At 43.1% G+C, this 15,312-nt stretch overlaps 1 long non-coding RNA gene across 5 annotated transcripts in view; it reads right to left on the bottom strand.

The window, feature by feature from the left end:
- Positions 1-9,588: 9,588 nt before the first annotated feature.
- The window catches only part of LOC144113397 (uncharacterized), a 39,107-nt gene continuing 33,383 nt past the window's right edge, over positions 9,589-15,312 (bottom strand). For all 5 annotated transcript variants that reach the window (XR_013310775.1, XR_013310777.1, XR_013310774.1 and 2 more), the window contains exon 6: positions 9,589-9,851. This is a non-coding gene — a long non-coding RNA (uncharacterized LOC144113397). The remainder of the gene's footprint in view (positions 9,852-15,312) is intronic.

Here is a 15,312-nt window from a genome sequence, read left to right as displayed (position 1 = left end):
TTCTGTGAATGCTAATCACGCAAACTTTCGTCAGTCACGGTACGTTTCAACGTAGGTGTTGTGAAGGTGGTGTAAATGTCACACGCAGCCTCAATTGGCTTGGCGCAGAGTGGATATCTTACCTTTGAAGATCGCTGACTGATGTGCCTCGTCATGAAAACAAAAGAGATCTCATATTCGGAACACCTGACGATCGATCCAGTATGAGCCGGTATGCAGAGCTGATGACATAGGCGACACGTTCTTAGTGCTTCGCGTGCAGTTATCTTTTCTTTGTGGATTGTAGAGATGTTTATTTATTTGTTCGTCACACACTATAATAATTTGCTAAATGAGCAACTACACGTACAAAACAATTTCTTGCAACTTTCTTTTGCGTAAGCGCAATTAAAACGTAAGTAGATAGCTACATGAATACAGCGTTGATAAATTGCTTGCAACACAAGCTCCTTCAATTCTTCAATGACCAACACAATTGCTCTTTATCTCGCACTCTTTTTTTAGACGCTTAACCGCCCACATTTCATTTATTTCTAGCACCTTCAATATTTCCGCACACGAGTCCACGAATGCGAAACCAGATCTCTACGACCTTACTCTTCCGCGAAAAAACAAAAGATTTGTTAAGGGCGAAAGTGCTGCTGGGACTAGGCGAATTGGAAGTATCCTGAAACCACAGCCAGCCAACTATGTAAAGAATCAAATAACTTTCTACGCGATAAAGCTAAGCCCGGCTGTGAGGGTCGTTGCTGTGAAGAGCTGCTCCGATTAATTTTGAACACCTGCGGCATTTTAACACGCGTCAAAATCTCCGTAGCCACTGAGCCACCGAGGCGGATTAGCGAGACAACAAAACAAAGGTTTCGGAGGTTGTCCGAATTAAATGAAAGTACAGGGCCGAGTTCGAATTATTTCGAGCCTATACGCCTATTTCAAATTATTTATACACTGCAGTTTGCGCCCCAAAATACTGAATCATATTTCACTGTTGCGTTTATGAGCCGATTGCTGTGAACGTAACAACAAAAAATTGTGGCAGAAATAATAGTTGACAGATACGGTGAACCGCAATTGTTTTCATATATCAGTCGAAAGTTGAGGATTCGATTTCCAGCCTTTCTTCCCGAGTTAATGCCCTAGAAAAAGTCGCCGTAACAAATCAGTTAGGCGGCTCAGGCTCTGTAGCCGATTCAGATGTGGCTAAACTTTCCTCAGATATTAAGCTACTTTCGGACAAATGTGACGACGCCGAGAATCGTCTCCGCCGGTCAAATTTGCTGTTCTTCGGAATAGAAGATGAACAAGAGGAAACGTGGTCACAATCTGAATCGCGCATCATTTCATTCTGCTCCCAGAAACTTGATATCGCAATTGATAGGCAAGATATTGAGCGCGCTCATAGACTTGGTCATTTCCAGTCGGGAAAGAACCGCCCTATCATAGTCAATTTCACGAGATCTAAAGACAAAGCGCGAATCCTTTCCACTAGTTCGGTGCTTAAAGACACGTCGTTGAGAGTCCGAGAAGACTACTCTGCACGTGTACGCTTGGCAAGGAAAAAACTTTTTTCATATGGTCTGCAGTGTTCTAACTCACTCAAAATCCGCTTTGATAAGCTAATTATTAACAATAACAGTTCGTGTATGATGCTGGAACCGACTCTGTAACCGAACAAACTTCATAGCACTCACTGCCGTCGCAGAAGCTGTTGATTCGCCAACCTTTGCAAACTTCTGAGCGCGCCACCCCTGCCCCAAGAGCAAATCAGTATCAGTTTTACTAACCAGTATCCGAAGCTACTTCTCAAATAAAGAAACCGTTGAAGCTATTTTGGATGACAACAGCACCGATATCGCGATCTTTACCGAAACATGGCTCGCCCCTGATATACAGAATGAAGAGCTATTGCAAGATAAGCAATCTTTCGATTTTTTCCGGCGTGATAGACCTGGGCGCAGGGGAGGCGGCGTGATGGTCCTCGTTAAGCGTACCTTGGTTTCTCCTGCTGTTGAAATCACTAGCAATGACGAAATCCTTTGTGTGAACGTTTCACTTGGTCATCGCACTAATATTATCATTGCCTGCTACCGAGCTCCTGATTCTGATCACTCCTTCATTGAAGACTTAGGTACCATTCTTTTTCACATGAAAAACCAGTTTCCCTCCGGGAACCTTATAGTTTGCGGTGATTTTAACTTTCCAGACATCAATTGGGAGAACCTAAGTGCAGACTCACGCCATTCCAGAGATTTTTTGGATCTTATTCTCTCGTTTAACCTCTCTCAAACATTGTTTTCCAACTCGTGGTAGTAACACCCTAGATCTTGCTCTTGTCTCAAATCCAGATTTAATCCAGTCATTGTCATCCTGCGATGGTCTTAGCGATCATAACATAGTGCTGTTCAACCTATCGATTTCAATCCCTCCCCGACAACGTTCAGTAAAATACATTCGTGATTACAGCAAAGCCGATTTTTCCAAAATCAATGATGAACTGGCTGAATTTCTTCCCCACTTTGCAGAGTCCGCTCCTAATAGGTCTGTTGATGATAACTGGCGTTCGTATAAAGAAACAATTATCTCTCTAATTGACTCATATGTACCCCTTGTCTGCATTCGTGGTGATGCCGGCAAACCATGGTTCACAAATTCCTTAAGAAAATTATGTAAAAAGAAAAAACGGTAATTCAGGGCAGCTAAGAGCTCGAACTCAGCTCTTAAATGGGAAAAGTACTTAAGCTGTCTGCATAATTATACCAGGTTGCTCAGGAGCACCAAACATAAATTTTACAAGGACCTACTTGACATCCTCCGAAATAACCCAAAAAAGTTCTGGTCTTTGTTAACTCCCAACCATAGCGGGTCACATAATATCACTTTATTAGATCCCGACGGCTCTCACGTTCTAAAGGAGCTCCGTTCAGACGTAATGAACGAGTACTTCTCGTCGGTTTTCACACAGGAACCGGTTACAAATATTCCTTTAGCGCCCAGCTTAAATTGTCCTCAAATGGCGCCAACTGAAATCTCTGTTGATGGAATAAGTAAATTAATAGATAACTTAAAGGTATCAAGTGCCCCTGGGCCCGACAACATATCTGCCAAAATTCTTAAAGGTACCAAACTAATATCCAGCCGTATCCTACAAATAATTTTCACGCAGTCTATTTCCAGTGGCCAAATCCCGTCCGAGTGGAAGTTAAGCAGAGTTGTACCCACCTTTAAGGCAGGAAACCGCTCCGATCCGTCCAGTTATCGGCCTATCTCGCTGACGTGCATTGCATGCAAGCTCATCGAACATATAATTTACTCTCACATTGCAACGCACCTAGATAATAATTCATTTTTCTTCTCTAAACAACACGGATTTCGTTCTGGTTATTCATGTGAAACTCAGCTTTTCGAATTCACGACTGACCTCCACTCAAACCTAGACTCATCCCTTCAAACAGACATAATTTACCTCGATTTTTCTCAGGCTTTTGACCGCGTTCCCCACCAGCGCCTCATGACTAAACTTTCCTGCCTGTCTCTGGACCCACTATTATTATCATGGATTCACTGCTAACTAATCGTTCGCAATACACCGTCATTGATATTCATCCTTCCGCCGCTACAAATGTTACCTCTGGAGTCCCTCAGGCATCAGTTCTTGGCCCGCTTTTCTTTTTAATCTTTATTAATGACCTTCCCGCTAGAATTTCGTCATCCATTCGTCTGTTCGCAGATGATTGTGTTCTCTACCGTCGTATTTGTTCTAATAGTGATCAGTCTCTGCTGCAGGATGACTTAAACTTAATCCAAAACTGGTGCTCTACCTGGCTCATGAAGTTGAATGTGGCTAAATGTAAGTTTATGCACGTGTCCCGGAAACGATCTAACTTGCTCTACTCATATTCGCTAAACTCGACCGTGCTATCGCAAGTTGAATCTTACAGGTACCTTGGCATCGAAATAACAAGTAATCTGAACTGGTCAAAGCACATCAAGTCACTTGCTGCAAGCGTTTCCAAATCACTAGGCTTCATTAGACGATCTCTCACATTTTCTCCGCCCACGGTTAGACTAATCGCATATGAAACATTTATCCGTACCAAACTTGAATATGCATCGACTATTTGGAACCCCCATCAAGAATACCTAATCCAGGCGTTAGAAGCAGTCCAAAACCGAGCTGCTCGTTTCATAACATCCAAATATGATTCTCGGCTGAGCGTTACCAATATCAAATCTTCCATTGGTCTAACCCCCCTGTCATCACGACGTAAGATAGCAAGACTTTGCCTTTTTCACAAACTTTATTATAATTTCCCGCAATTACGTGAGAGCCTTATTCTGCCTCCCTTGAGATCCTCCCGACGTTTGTTTAATTGCAACAGTGTTCAGCGTATTCATGGTACCACTAAAGCTTTCAATAATTCATTTTTGCCAACTGTTATATCCGAGTGGAATGTACTCCCTGACGATACAGTCAATGAAACCAACTCAGTAAAATTTAAACACTTATTGACTGCTTATTTCTCTCTTGAATTCCTGTAGAATGCCTTTTATTTACCTATTTATTGTCTTGGCAATTTCAATGCCCCCCCCCCCTTATGTAGTGCCCCATTGGGGCCTTTAAGGGAAAATAAATGATGATGATGATGATCCCAGTGATGAGACCACTGACATGCCCATTTTAAGTTATGTTTTTCAACAGGCAAAGGCCATTATGGAGACATCCTAAAGACCCACTGAAGACAATAACGTATGGCACAATATGAAGGACCACAAAAGCTGTCCTAATTAGGTTTACCCACATGAACCGGGTCCAGAACAGTATACTACCGTAAACTAGAAACAATTTTAATTTCACCTGACACTAAGAAGAATCTTTCCGAGTAAACTAAATCTAAGGCGGCAGTTTCGCAAACAAATGTACAAGGTTCTGACATACACATCCACTGCCGAAGGATCATTGCAAACTACATTCTACTGCGAGAGCAGTAACAGGCTCATTCCTCCAAATCGCGGCGACGGCAGGTGAGAGCAAAGGAGTGAAACTCAAGTTTCACCACCAATCCGCCTCCACTCTGCACCTATCTTTTCCCTCCAGAAGCCTTCACCCACCAGAAGTCCATGCAGCGGCGGAACGAAAAGGTGTTGGCGAAATCAAATTCAAAGTACGCGCAATGTGAAGGCGGCCAATGTAAAGCAAAAGGCAAAAGCCCCGTGCTACCGCAGCTTCACCGCATCAGTTCGTATGATCGTCCGTCATTTTTTTTCTCTCTCTCTAAATTAGTCACCTCCTAAAAAGTATGCTCAGGGGACTGACTCCTTATCTGTGTGTATTTTTTCAGGCTGATTTTTTTTTGTCGTCGGAAAAAAAAACATTATTTTGGTCAAAGTAACTGAGCTATTTCATAAGCGCCGCATTGCTCTTTATCTAAATACCGTATATTGCCACGTATAACTCTACTCCGAATATACTGTATACACTCGAGTAAGGGCCGTGCTAGTCTAGGAGCCGCTACCCTCAATTTGACACCTGAAAGTTTGAAGAAAAAAATTAGGTGCGGTTCAACTACTGCTGAACCTGGTAAGAGAGCGAAAGCTGTGGTGTATCGGGTAAGTAGACGCGGTTTGGCCTCTAACGTTGAGTGCGTTCCGCACACTGGATAGGCAACGTGCCCACCCTGCCAGGTGGCGGTTAAATTAATGGTTGATGGCGAGAGTTTGGTCACCGAAGAACGCTGCGGCTTATTGCTGCAGTGGCACGTGTCTGCCACAACGTTTTAGCGCTAATGCATGCAGCCCACATCTCTCTCTCCCCACCGCCACGTACCTCAAAGCGCGATTGAGGCGTACACTGCTGCAAGAAGCCAGTTATGCGCCTTCCTTTCCTCAAAATCATCGGAGTCTAGAACGTTGTCAACGCTAACGTCAATGAACACAAAGTACGCCGACGGTCTTAAATTCAGTGCCGCGTTTCTGCTGCAACGTTGTGAATGCCAACGCATGCAGCACACATCTGTCACTATCGCCACGTAGCAGCAGCGCAAAGCGAGACTGAGGTGTCCACCGTCCCAGGGGACCAGTTATGCGCTTTACTTTTGCTTTCGAATAAAACTGAAGATTGTTTTTTGAAACTGGTTTTGAAGAAAGGAAATGGCGTAGTAACTGTCTCACATATATCGGTGGACACCCGAACCGGTTTTGAGGAAAGGAAATGGCGTAGTAACTATCTCACATATATCGGTGGACACCCGAACCGCGCTGTGAGGAGTTTGACCTCTGGCTCACTTCAAGGTCAAAACCACAAGCACCGCAAAATCGTTACGAGACAGCGTAATGAAGCTTTCGCTTCAAAAAATAGTCGGCAGAAAGCAATTCCGGTTCACGTGTGTACAGTTTCCTCGTACGGCACGTTCCGCGGAGTGCTACCAAGATCAGAATAACCTAACTTAATAATAATAATAATTCAGCGGGCACTTTGTTGACCTAAAGTGCGGCGAGGCGAAAGCCTTCAGCGCAGTGTAGCTGCTTGTGTCACTGATGCGTGGTCGTTAAGTACACAATTGTTTGTGAATCTTGAATCATGGAGACACAGGAGGGCATTTGGGAGGCATCCATCTCATTCGACGCCTTTCTGCAAACACTCTCCAGCATCCTAGACAGAGAGAACTACACATGCGTTGGCAACTGTCGAAACAGGCAATAAAGACGGAAAAAAAGGAAGTAGCGTAGACGTTAGCACGCTCAGCTGCGGAACGGAAGGATGGTGGTTCGAATTCAATCGTGCACAGATTTTTTATCTTATCGATTGAAGAGTGTCACGGACGGACGGTCACCGCGAGCATGAGCCATTAAAGGCTTTCGCGTTAATATACATTTGATTTTTGCAACGCTTTCGAGAACGAAGCGAGCGGAAAAGTTGGCGAGGCAAGAACCGCCTCGCACCGTTGGCCACGGGTCTTGTAGGCAAAGCGCCGTTTCGAACCGCCAGCCACCAAACTGCCGCTACGGTCGAGTGCGGCACGTACCTCCGCCTTAATTCTCATTCGAAAGAACTCGGAATGACGTGATGTTTTGCAACAAGTGATCTACCAGTATGGTTTCTTGCGAGCAGTTCCCACCGGTCGTCTGTCATCTAGGATTTCAACGCGTTGTGTCCATAAATCATCTTAAAATACTCGTCGTCGGACAAACTGGGGGCGCATAATATGGGTTCCAATGTAGTCGAAAAAGTTGAGTGAGAAAATGAAGCTTTCGTGCAATGGCCACGCGCCGTCAAAAACTTGAAAGAAAAATGTGGCCCTTACACGGGCGCATACGGTAAGTCGATCCTCCCAAGTAGGCCTTGCTGGCCAAAAAGAAAAAAACAAGAAAATGTAGCCTCGAGAAAACTTGGCGGGACTTACACTTAAGCACCGCCTTAAAGGTATGTCGCGATAGCGTTAATGGGTCCCTTCAGCGGCCTGGGGTGCCCTTTGACATAACTTCGCAGACCAGACACTACTCTTCCTTTCACCATAAAATAACGCTTAACCTACCCTTAAGAGCACAATGCGATAGCATTGAAGATCCTTTAGCAAAGTGGGGGTTTGGCCAGTTGTTGACTCATGATTTGCAGGTAGGCTTAGCGCGAGACAAACGAGGACAAGAGAGGGGCACAGGACGATAAGATCCCTCCCGCGCAAGTAATCCTTCTCTGTCGCCTAGGTTCTGCCTACATGCTCATATATGCGGAATTGGACATTCTCTACTTCGTAGATCGTGGGGAGTCTACTCGGTTTAACTACGTGAAAACCCTACCAATTTTTCAATTTTTTTTTTCCAGGAGGCTCTATGCATCCTGCTAGGTAAGGGAATCGTCACGGGACGAGTGCTACCCGCAGCTCGGCCGGAACTACCTTAAACCCCGCGAATAGGTTGGCTCCACGCATACGTCGACCCCCCATTTTCGAATTATTTTTTTTTGCAGAAAAAAAAGCTGCAGACTTACACGCGGCAGTACACGGTGGCTGTTTTGTCGCCATCAAATGCAAATATTGCTTTAAAGATAAGTAAAACAAATAAAATTGCGTTAACAACGGAGCATACCCATATCACTTGTAGCAACCAGTTTGGGCTAAAGTAGACCTGTTGTCTGAAAAAATTAATTTAGAAAATATAAGGAAGTTTCAAACAAAAATGAAGCAAATTCACAACATAATGAAAAGAGGCAAAATTTAAGGAAGACCTTTGATCCAAATGTTCAGAGTTGCCATGAAATTTTAATTGCACATAGGTCATCTCGCTAACATTCTTCACTTCTTCAGTTTTGTTCTTGTACACAATGTTCTTGAAATGCAAACGTAATGTACTATTAGATGTAAAGTTGTTGCACAGTGTCCAAGTATTATGCGTGCTTAATAACTACAGTTGGATAAAACTAAGAATGCAGTGGAGAATGCACCTCAAAGCAGACCCTTCAGTCAATAATGTCCACCAATTGTCAGGACATCCCTGGCAATTCGTTAATATGTGGTTATTCCCCTAGCACCTGCCAGCCTCCTGTGATATCACGCTACCAAGTGCCAAGGTGATTAACCACAATGCCAAAAGAACTGGTCGACGCCATTGGCTGGATGGCCTCCTTTGAGGGCATTTTCCACTGCATTCTAGACTTGTATCCGACTACAAGGGTTGGAGTTCTCAGTTTTAATATTTTGAAAATCCAGCATTTTTTTTTGTTTATTTCAGAATGCAGCTTTCATTTTTCTTCTCAGTGCATATTATTTCCTACAGATGAATTACCTGTTCTTTTCGGCAATATAATGTAGTATTCCTATATGGTTACTTCAAATTCATCTTGACCTCTTTTCAGCATCAACAGTCGATTTAACCCCCAATTATACACACACAATCATGCTTAAAGCTTTGCTTGAAGATCAAAGTGCTATCACCAATAATAAAAAAGTAACCAAAATTAAATGATGTAGCCGTCAGACAAAAGTGCAAGCACAAGTTTACATCTAATAACTCAGTTGTCATGTTATCATTGGTTTGTTGCCCTGGGTCAAGTGAGAAGGCGGGGCATCATGTGGTTTCCATATCGATGGCATCAATGAAACTGTCCCTGCACTGTCGCAGCAGCCAAAACATGACACCTTTTCATGATACTTCCGCATGATTTCACATTAGCGTCCTTACATGCAGTGCAGTGACATACTTACCACAGTATCTGCCTTAAGATGATGATGAGAGTAAACAAACAGTACTTCGCTAGCAGGTGCCACAGAGGTGGAGTTCTCCGGTGTGCAGATGCACGAGGCGTAGCGGAGCTATTCCTAAAAACTCACAAGTGCACTAATCTAGCAGCACCAGCACCTCACTGCACTCCTAGCTGAGTATAACTCCTACTCAAAACCCAGCTAGCTGTAGCGTCCATGTCATGAAATACTGACCTTTTTCGATTAAAACCCAGTTTCGAAACTTTATTCCAGCATACTTTTCTCACATTCTTTTTTTTTCTCGGTGTAAACCGAAAAGTGCAACATCTATGTGATTTACTTTCTTGGCTGTATGGCAACCAACCTACAGAAAAAATGAGACCCACAAATCCAATTGCTGAGTAACTGGAGTTTATTGAACACACTTGATACAACCTAGGAGAATCTACATGCGTGGCACTTGCGTTCAGTCATACATCAAGGCAAGCTTAAGACTGAGCAATATAGCAACGTAAAGTGTTTACCTGTAATCAGTACTCCATCAAAGTTGTGTACCACCTCTGGCTTCTGATTTCAGAGGTAAGCTCCATTCTCACTGCCACTTGTCCAAATGACTGCACATATTGCCACGACGAATGGTCACTACTGGCTGTAAGGCTGCTTGAACAGGGAAGCAGAAAAACAAAAAGAACAAATTTGCAGTACAGTGTGTAATTTCACACTAAAGGTAAAGTTCAGGTGTGTCAGGAGTGTGCAAAATGAACACATGAAGACAGCCTTGGCTACCCCTTAAGCTTTCAATTCAACCCAGGCTTGCTTCCACTTGTTCTAGATGTTTGGCTTGTGTTTATACAGTTGTCATGCTTTTGATAGGCAAGCCATTGCTGTACAAAGCAAGCTAGGATTTAAGTCATCCTGCCCAAGAAGAAAAATTTTCATCAAAGGTATTTCAGGAAGATAAAAAATGTTCAGTGGTAGGTGTTCCCTCAAGCAGTGTCCAAATTACTGCTGGATGAAAGCATATACACAATTTAATCAATGATTCTTGTCAAGAAAGAAAAGGCTAATGATGATCCCTACAACAATATTTCTAGTACATGGAGTCGCTGCTTCATGTTACATACATCAATGACAAAGACAGCATGATGGCCTGCAGAAATCCGGACGCCATGCCAATAATGGCACAGATAGCTCTCATATTTAAAACAACACAACAGCCACAGTAGGCTCTACCTCTGCCACTGGACAGTCAAACTCACTAAAACGTCATTTATGCTACTTATGCATATCGATTACTACTACCCTTGTAGTCAATATAGCTGTGCAACAGGTCATAACTGTCTGCAATGCTGCATTTCCAGACATGCTGTCACCGCTCATTTTACCTCAGGCACTGACCCTAAAGCATGACAGGCTTTCTGAAGCTATCCTGCAGTATACTGCGGAAAATGCTTCGTGATTTTCACAGCAAAAGGTTTTGAAACGCATCCTGCAAGAGCTTCAAGTGAGCCTGTAAACAATGAACAATAAAGAAACACTGCTTCTATGGTTTGGTTTACGGTTTATGGGGGTTTAACGTCCCAAAGCGACTAAGGCTATGAGGGACGCCGCAGTGAATGGCTCTGGAAATTTTGTCCACCTGATGTTCTTTAACAAGCACTGACATCGCACAGTACACGGGCCTCTAGAATTTCGCCTCCATCGAAATTCGACCGAAGCAGCTGGGATCGAACCCGTGTCTTTTGTGTCAGCAACTGAGCACCAGAAACACTGCTTCTATGTTGTCACGATGACAGCAGGCTGAACTAGCTTGCCAAAGTGCACTAGTGCAGCATCTGCTAAGAAATCAGGCTTGGCCAGACTTCGGTGCTAGAGAAGTGTGGTCCAGTGTGGGATTGTTCTCAACGTCACCGCAAACACACACTGCCGCAGCTCAAACCAAAAATTATGGACCTTACAACTGTTTCCTCAATACCCTTTGCAATGCATATTTGGTCCTGTCCATTTCTGTTGCATAAGAATCGGAGCCAGAAATTTTTGATTGTTAGTTTGTGGTTTTCATTATATTCCATAAAAGAAGGAAGCCACGACAATATAACAGCATACAGTACTCACAGCCTGAACATTGGTACATTGGTGGCTGCCTCATAAACTACAGTAGACAGATACTGCAACTCGGACTTCCTAACCTGCTTAACGAATTCACAACAGATGATGGCACAGACCTAGCCTACGTCCCTTTAAAATCGAGGTTTGAAATCTCCCATTTAAAAGCTTGTTCATTTTTAACCATTTTCAGCTCTTGTACACAAACTGACAATGTACCCATATCCTTCACCACTGTAAGTACAGACTGGTAAATAGCCAATTCTAACATTACAACAATATTTGGTCACAGTCACTAGCGATAACTGCACACCTACATAAAAACTGTTTTTAATTTTCATTTCTGAGTAATCACCTCCCATAAGTGCATACGTCTCCAATTATGCGTTTTGTCCTTTGTGTTCGGTGCAAATTTTGCCTGAGGCACCAATACTGTGCTTTTTTTTAGTTTAATCTTCAATTGTATCATTTTATTTGTCTTTGAATTTTGTGTTCATAACCTTGCTGTTCAAAGCTGCCAAATAGGGGCAGCCGCCCTGCCCCGTCAAGCTGCTCAGTAAATCAGCTTTTTTGTAGCTGCTCTTTTCCTTTTCTTGTAGGTAAGAAAATATAAACATATTTTTCTTTTTATTATTAAACAAGCACAGAGTGGGTGAACAATAAATGCAGCTTAATAAGCACTCAGCTCTTGTTCACATCTGTTGATACAAAAGAACATAAAAAAAGGGCAATGAGAAATGCGTCCCACATGAGCAGTAGGACTTCAGAACAACTACCAGGCACCTAGCAGCAGCAAAGAACAGTTCAACTCCTGATACCCACATTCTAAGATATGCAAAGACAAGATGCCATTCACTCCTTCTTTGCCAACTGTTCAGCAATGTGATGTTGGTTTATCTCCAGCAACGTTCGTAGAATGAAGGTAACTCTAGACTGACAGATTTGAAAACTAGCCCACAGCCCAACAAGTCACTGATGTGAAGCAAAGGACAGCCTTGCTTATTCACTAAACTGGCAAAGATGCCTGCAACATCAGACATATGCATTTTTAGGGCCGGTAATTTCCGCTACTGCCAGTGCAACCCCCGCACCTTCTAAAAGGATCTCCACTGTAAAGAGAAAAGTGGTAAGTTCTGCTGAACTCCATCACAATTCCGCAAAAGCCAAGCAAAGGCTCCATGATCAACTCATAGCAAAAGTCAAACATGAGTACGAGGTCTTTTATTTTCAAAAGACCAATTCAAGCAGATGAAGAACTCAACAATACTTTCTATATAAGGCTTCGTGCAGTGACAAATAACTGCTCGTTTGTCGATATCAACACAGGATTAAGGTTCAAATTAGTATTTGGCATGAGATCTTAAAAGCTCCATCAGTTCCCACTCCAAACTGATGTGGCGATGAACCAACTTCTGACCGAGATATGCACGTATGAAGCAATGTCCAACAGAACGGAAAAGAAAACAGCTGCTGAAGCAGAAGTAAACCATGCAGTCAATGAATGGAACATGAAGAGGCCAATACTGACACACAAACCCAACTGGCACAGCAGTATGCTAACTCGGAAGGGAACTCCAACTATGGTTGCCTCCTGAGCAAGGCAAGTTACCCTCTTCTACAAGAGAACTCACAAAGCCTGCAAAAGGTATGTATGTGCAAGTAGAGGCAAACCAGACAGTGTCACATGCGGGGTTGTTAAGAAAGTTCAAATTCTTCAGTCTGGGATTCAGTCTTCATAATACAATGTAACAACTCAAAGGTTCTGAAAGTTGTATTGCCAATTAATTGAAATTAAAATTAAAACCTGAAATTGAAATTTTATTCTGCAACGAAGAGAATGTTGCCAGAAGGCCCAGTAAAAGCTGTGAGAACCACTTGAACAGCCCCGACCCCCTGCAGCTTACAGGGAAGGATATGACTGCATGTAGTTAAGGCAGCTCGAATACTTATAAGCACATGACCAACTCAATGAACAACATCAGACATGATATGTATGCAAGGATTCCATGCAAGCTTCACTTAGCTTCCCATAGCTGCTCTGTGCCAAAGGTTTTTGCTTATGGATGAAAAGCAGAACTGTTTTCAATGGGTAAGTTCCCAGCTGAGCTCTCATATAAGAACGTCAAACTTTAAGACGCTAGCCTAACGATGAGCACTGCAAGCAAGTCACTTTTGTGTTATATTACCTGAATTACCTGGGCTCGTTCACACTGTATGCAAGATAACTCCTTCCAAAAATAACCAATAAGCATACCTAGCACCTCTAGATTTGCACGATTCTGCGGAAAATTAGGGATTTGTACATTTCTCGTAGAATTAATGTGCATCAGCAGTCATGTTCTCTTTGTTGCTGTTTTTGTTGTAGACATCAGTAGGAACGACAGATTGACGGGAATGAGATTAATTTATTCATTTAAATTCTTATGAAGGCTTGAATCTAGTAATCAATTAAGTTCTGTTGATGCTTTGACATGCTTCCTCCCCCACCCGTTAGAGCAAGCTAGCACATCAAGCTCGGCGGCTCTGACAACAACATATATTCACACTCGTCTATGGGAAGCATCACGACGCTGGTGCTTTTCAAAAGTAATACTAATAGTAGTGGCAAAAATGTTTTAAGTAATGCCTGCATCCATTCTGGAGGCTTTCTTTTGTTGCAGTACTGGGCTGTCTAGGAACAAAAGTGAGCAGCAGGTGGGTAGCAAACTTTTGTAGGCCTGCGCTCCACTTGCGGGCACAGTCACCACCGCAGCCGCTGTGGTATTGTGAACGGGGCGTCATCAGAGAGATAAATCAGTCACTGCAGGGACGCTGTGTCAAGCAAGTGCAATTCTTCAAGTGACACTAATACCAAGCACTACCCGACACTGCATTCCAACAGCCACCTTCAATTTTAATGATGGAAAACTTGAATTATGCAACACTTTTTAAAAATAAATACACGCATTTATTTGATGTGTGTTATGTTTTTACTGGAATATTGAAGATTCTTTGCTCTGAATTAATACAATTTAAAGTTAAGCATGCCCTAGGCCATTCACAAGACTAAAAACCTCTGATTAATTGAAGTGAAGCCAACATCGACAAGTGCACACCAAAAGCAGTTCAAAGCCATGGGCAATATTGCTGAACACTAGTGAGCTGCTTAGAAAACAGATAGAGCAACCAGAGGACCCCGACATAATCAAGAAAGCATGCTATACAACAACAGCTCCAAGCTGCTATGACGGAAACCACATGGTATACACCAATGCACGCACAGACCATTAGGAGAAGGGCTCTGAAAGCACTTGGTGCTTGTTAGTTGTTTTTCGATTGAGAGCGTTCCAATAATACGGTCCCAGGCAAAACATACCAAAACAGCTCCCGCGGGCTTCGGCTCGGCCCCTTTATGGTCCCTCCCGTCTAAATGGGCTAGACAGAGCATCATGGGAACGACCTCGGCTACCACTACTTCCAATTTAGGGTGTTCCGAAGTTCTGGTTCCAACTTTATGGCCCTGCTTGCTTGCTTCATGGCAGTTGCTGTTTTAATATCACTTGTTATACTAATTTATTTGTACTGCAACATTGCTGATTGCACTGCATCATCGCAAGACCAACGTGACGTCAACCCTGCTCTGCATAATAGTGTGTTTTAACACGAAATGCAATCAAAATAATATAAGTGGTATGAGACTTTTTATACGAATGCAGTGTGATGTGTTGAGACACGCAGTGCACACAGTGCCATGCGTGGATAGCTTGCTAGCCCACTGGTAGCCTTTACACTCTGTGAAGAACTAAACTGTGCACATTTCAGCCCTCTGTAGTGTGGCAAAAAAACAAAACAAATATGAGTGAACAAGCGATGCACACGAGCACGGAGACCGCTATGCGACAGGCACAGTGTGTGAAAGAAAATTGCAACTGGAAGTAGCTGGAAAACGATTTTCCCATGACTCTTTGCGTTCACTTCGGAAATGCACCTTACCAATTAATCCATGCAGAAAACTGCCTAGCTCACACCGTTT

The sequence above is a fragment of the Amblyomma americanum genome, chromosome 1 (genome assembly GCF_052857255.1).
Source record: "Amblyomma americanum isolate KBUSLIRL-KWMA chromosome 1, ASM5285725v1, whole genome shotgun sequence".
Taxonomy (NCBI): domain Eukaryota; kingdom Metazoa; phylum Arthropoda; class Arachnida; order Ixodida; family Ixodidae; genus Amblyomma; species Amblyomma americanum.
This window is presented reverse-complemented; position numbering and strand designations above follow the sequence as displayed.